Below are 6,000 nucleotides of genomic sequence, written 5' to 3'. Positions count from 1 at the left end.
AAGTTCACTTTAACCTGGCAGCTTTGATCTTCAAACACAAGTATATTCTTTTCCGCTGAATGCATCGTGACAATTGTTTATAGTATAAGCAGACACATACTGTTTCAGTTTTATCAAGAAGAACAAGTTGAGATCCATGAAGGGCGTTTGGATTATGAAGGTCACATAGATGCCACACCACAACAATATTTGATAATTGTTAATCAGCTTAATATTAATACCAGGACAAAACTGGACATAACATGAATGATAATCATGTTTGAACTTTTAATTTGTATTGTATTGATTTTAAGCAGTTTTATGTTAGGGTGTAATTTTTTAAATAAGGTCTATTACATTCACGTGATTTTAATCTGTAAGCTGAAGAAGAGAATATTAATGAATTCTTGAAACATGTACTTTATATATATATATATGTTGTTGTTTGAGTCATCAGTCCAGAGATTAGTTTGATGCAACTCTCCACACCACCCTATCCTGTGCTAAACTTTTCATTACCGGGTGAGTGGCCGTGCGGTTAAGGGCGCGCGGCTGTGAGCTTGCATCCGGGAGTTAGTAGATTCGAATCCCACTGTCGGCAGCCCTGAAGATGGTTTTCCATGTTTTCCCATTTTCACACCAGGCAAATGTTGGGGCTGTACCTTAATTAAGGCCACGGCCGCTTCCGTCTAACTCCTAGGCCTATCCTATCATCTCCATAAGACCTATCTGTGTCGGTGCGACGTAAAGCCACTAGCAAAAAAAAAAATTTCATTTCTACATAACTGCTGCATTCTACATCTGCTCTACTCTGCTGGTCTACCCCCTACCGTTCTTACCACCTACACTTCCCTCAAATACCAACTGCACAAGTTCTGGGTGTCTTAGGATGTGTCTTATCATTCTATCTCTTCTTCAGGTCAAATTTAGCCGAACTGATTTCCTCTCACCAATTTGATTCAGTACCTCTTCATTTCTGATTCGATCTATCCATCTCACCTTCAGCATTCTGCTCTAACCCTACATTTCAAAAGCTTCTATTCTCTTTCTCTCTGAGCAAGTTATCGTCCATGTTTCACTTCCATACAATGCCACGCTCCAAAAACATTTTTTCTAATTCCTATACCAATGTTTTGTAGAGAGCAAATTTCTTTGCTTGTGCTAGCCTGCATTTTATGTCCTCCTTACTTCTGCCATTGTTAGTTATTTTGCTACCCAAGTAACAATATGCATCCACTTCTTTTAAGACTTCATTTCCTAATCTAATATTTCCTGTATCACCTGACTTCATATGATTACACTACATTGCTTTTGTTTTAGACTTATTTATTTTCATCTTGTACTCCTCACCCAAGACTCTGTCCATACCATTCAGCAACTTCTCCAGATCTTCTGCAGTCTCAGATAAAATAATATCATCGGCAAATCTCAGGGTTTTGATTTCCTCTCTTTGGATTGTGATTCCCTTCCCAAATTCCTCTTTAACTTCCTTTACTGCCTGTTCTATATAAACATTGAAAAGGAGGGGGGACAAGCTGCAGCCTTGCCTCACTCCTTTCTTGATTGCTACTACTTTTTCAAAGCCTTCGATTCTTATCACTGCAGACTGATTTTTATACAGATTGTAGATAATTCTTCGTTCTCGGTATCTGATCCCTATCATCTTCAGAATCTCAAATAGCTTGGTCCAATCAACATTATCAAATGCCCTTTCAAGATCTATGAATGCCATTTATGTGGGCTTGTTCTTCTTAATTATATCCTCTAAGATCAGATGTAAAGTCAGGATTGCTTCATGTGTTCCTACATTTCTTCTGAAGCCAAATTGATCTTCTCCTGACTCAGTTTCAACTTGTCTTTCCTTCTTCTGTAAATAATACATGTTAGAATTTTGCAGGCACGAGATACTAAAATAATGGTGTGGTAGCTTTCACACTTGTCAGCACCGGCTTTCTTGGGAATAGGTATAACAACATTCTGCCGAAAATTGGATGGCACTTCTCCTGTCTCATACATCTTACACACTAAATAAAATAACCTTGCCATGCTGGTTTCTCCTAAGACAGTTAGTAATTCAGAGGGAATGCCATCAATTCCAGGTGCTTTGTTCCTATTTAGGTCTCTCAAAGCTTTGACAAATTGCTGCCTTAAAATTGGGTCTCCCATTTCATCAGCATCAACAGTCTCTTCCTCTTCCAGAACCATTTCATCTAAGTCTTAACCTTGATACAACTGTTGGATATGTTCCTGCCATCATTCTGCCTTGTCTTCTTCCCCTACAAGTGGTTTTCGATCTGAGCTCTTAATATTCATACACCTAGTTATCCTTTCTCAAAAGGTTTCCTTGATTTTTCTGTATGCAACATCTACCTTTCCTAGAACCATACAACCTTCAATGTCCTTGCACTTCTCCTTCAGCCATTCCTTCTTAGCTGGCATGCACTTCTTATCCACTTCATTCTTTAATCGCCTGTATTCCTTTCTGCTCTCTTAATTTTTTTTTTTTGCATTCTTGTACTTTAGTCATTCATCAATCAGGTCTAGTATTTCCTGAGTTATCCAATGATTCTTAGTTGATCTTTCCTTTCTTCCTAGAATTTCTTTAGTAGCCCTAGGGACCTCATTCTTCACACCTGTCCATTCTTCCTCTATTGTGTTTCCTTCAGCCTTTTCATTTAGTCCTTGTGCAATATGTTCCTCAAAACAGTCCCTCACACTCTTTTATTTCAACTTGTCTAGATCCCATCTCCTTGCATTCCTTCCTTTCTTCAATTTCTTCAACTTCACATGGCATTTCATGACCAACAGGTTGTGGTCAGAGTGTACGTCTGCTCTTGGGGAAGTCTTGTAATCCAACACCTGGTTTCTAAATCTCTGCCTAATCAATAATGATAATGAAGTCTATTTGATACCTTCCAGTGTCTCCAGGTCTTGTCCATGTATACAGTCATCTTTTGTGGTGATTGAACCCAGTGATAGCCAGGACTAATTTGTGATCCGTGCAGAATTCAACTAGCTGGCTTCCTCTTTCATTCCTTTGTCCCAATCCAAATTCTCCTACTGTATTACCTTCTCTTCCCTGGCCTACCACTGCATACCAGTCTCCCATCACAATTAGATTCTATCACCTTTTACATACTGTATTAAATCTTCTATCTCTTCATATATTCTTTGATTTCTTCATCATCCGCTGAACTAGTAGGCATGTAGACCTGCACTATTGTGATGGGCATTGGCTTTGTGTCTATCTTGACCACAATAATCCTTTCACTATGCTGGTCATAGTAGCATACCTGCTGCCCTATTTTCTTATTCATTATTAAACCTACTCCCGCATTTCCCCTGTGTGATTTTGTTTGGATTATTCTGTAGTTCATCATCATCATCATCACCACTGGCGCGACAGTCCTATGTGGGCCTTGGCCTTCTGAAGAAGTTTTCTCCATTCTTTCCTGTTAAGTGCAGAGCTCCCCGTGATTCCAAGTACTTTTACATCCTCTCTCACCCCTTCTTCCCACCTTAACTTTGGTCTGCCAACTTTCCTGATTCCTTCCGACACTGCATTAAATATCTTCTTTATCATTCTGTCATTAGCACGCAGCACATGCCCTGCCCACTCCAACCTTCTGATCTTTATACAGTTAACAATGTTTGGTTCCTTATATAAATTATACAATTCATGATTATATCTTCTTCTCTAGACACCATTTTCTTCCACTGGCCCAAAAATTTGCCTCAAATCCTTCTTTCAAATATACCGAGCTGTCTTTCATCAGATTTGGAGAGTGTCCAGGTCTCAGCATAATATGTTAATACAGGCTTTACTAAAACTTTATACATCGGGACTTTAGTTTTCCTGAACAGCGGCTTAGACTTCAGATGTTTTCTGGGACCATGATAGCACTTGTTAGCAGACAGTATACATTTTTGGATTTCAGAACAAACATTGTTCTTGGAATTAACTTCTGATCCAAGGTAGGTAAAGCTATGCACAACATCAAACGCATACGAGCCAATTCCTGTGAATGTAGACCCACTAGGGTAGTCTTTCTTGGTTACGGGCAAGTACTTCGTTTTTCCTTCATTAATATGAAAATTCATCTTTCTTGCTGCTTTTCCGAGGCTTATGAAAGCTTCTTTCAATGCTCTTGGTGTTCTTGCGATTAAATCAATATCATCTGCATATGCCAAAATTTGAACTGATTTATATAAGATGGTTTCCCTTGTGTTCATACTCGAATCTCTAACAACTTTCTCCAAAGCTATATTGAACAAAAGACGTGGTAATGAATCCCCTTTCCTAACTCTGTTCTTGGTCATTACAGCACTTGATAACATATCTGGATCTTAATTTGATTCCGAGTATTTTCCATAGTAGCTTTTACAAGGGCGATCAATTTCTTAGGGATCTCAGACTCTTCCATTGCTACATAGAGATTACTTGTATCAACGCTGTCATAGCCTAATCTGAAGTCAATGAAGAGATTGTGTGTATCAATTCCAAATTCTTTACATTTTTCAAGTACCTGGCAGATTGTGAAGACCTTCCTTGGCGAAATCCGCATTGATAGTCACCAACCGCATTTTCCACATAAGGCACCAGTCTGCTAAAGAGAATTTTGGAAAATATTTTATAAGCAATGGATAATAAGCAGATTGCTCTATGGTTAGAACACATCAGCATATCACCTTTCTTATGTATCGGGCAGATGATACCTACGTTCCATTCATCAGGGACTGTTTCAGCTACCCATATCTTGGCCACTAGTTTGTGAAAGTGTTTAACAAATTCTTTTCCAGCATTTTTCACAATCTCTAATTGTATTAAATCCATTCCTGGGGCTTTGTTATTCTTTAACTTCGTAATGGCAAGCTCAACTTCCTCAGTAGTAGGTATCGGTACTGCTATGTCTGATGTTCTTGTATTTACAGGAGGTAAGGTTTCTTGGTCATCACCTGGACTTTCATTCAACGGTTCATCAAAATATTGGGCCCATCTTTCTAGTATTGCTTCCTCACTGCCTAGTATTATTCCACCGGGAGAGTTGGCCGTGCGCGTAGAGGCGCGCGGCTGTGAGCTTGCATCCGGGAGATAGTAGGTTCGAATCCCACTATCGGCAGCCCTGAAGATGGTTTTCCGTGGTTTCCCATTTTCACACCAGGCAAAAGCTGGGACTGTACCATAATTAAGGCCACGGCCGCTTCCTTCCAACTCCCAGGCCTTTCCTATCCCATCGTCGCCATAAGACCTATCTGTGTCGGTGCGACGTAAAGCCCCTAGCAAAAAAAAAAGTATTATTCCATCTTTATCTCTACACAAATTTGTTCTAGGCTGGAAATCCTTAAGATTTTTATTTTATTTCTGATAGAAAGCTCTCACATCATTCATCACTTTCAACTGTTCCATTTCTTCTAATTATTTCCTCTCATACTGTCTCTTTTTCTTCTTGTGCAATCTCTTTTCTTCTCTTCTGGAAGTTCTATACTCTTCCACTGCTTTTCGGGTGTGGTTCTTCTGTTACATTCTCTTGTATGCTTCATTTTTTAAGGATGTTGCTCATGCACACTCTTCATCAAACCAACTGTTGTGCCAGACTTTCTCTTCCTTTCATGTGCAGTTTTTAATAGTGCGTCTTTAAGATTCTTCACAGATTTCATCAATACTCTCACTATTAGGCAAATCGGTCAGAGCCTCATTAAGCAAGCTAGCATATCTGAGAGCAGTTTCGGGCTCCTTCAGCCGAGCACTGTTGAACTTTCTTGTACTGGATCCAATAACCTTTCTTACCTTAGATATTTGGCTTCTAATAGTTGCTACCACAAGGTAGTGGTCAGAGTCAATATTGGCCCCCCTATAACTTCTAACATCCATCAAGTTAGAGAAGTGTCTTGCATCGATTAGGAGGTGGTCAATTTGGTTAAAAGTAGTGCCATCTGGAGACTTCCATGTCATTTTATGTATGTCTTTGTGATTAAAAAGTTGTACTTCCCACTACCATATTTCCCAAGGATGAAAAATGT

The sequence above is a fragment of the Anabrus simplex genome, chromosome 1 (assembly GCF_040414725.1).
Source record: "Anabrus simplex isolate iqAnaSimp1 chromosome 1, ASM4041472v1, whole genome shotgun sequence".
Lineage (NCBI taxonomy): Eukaryota > Metazoa > Arthropoda > Insecta > Orthoptera > Tettigoniidae > Anabrus > Anabrus simplex.
This window is presented reverse-complemented; position numbering follows the sequence as displayed.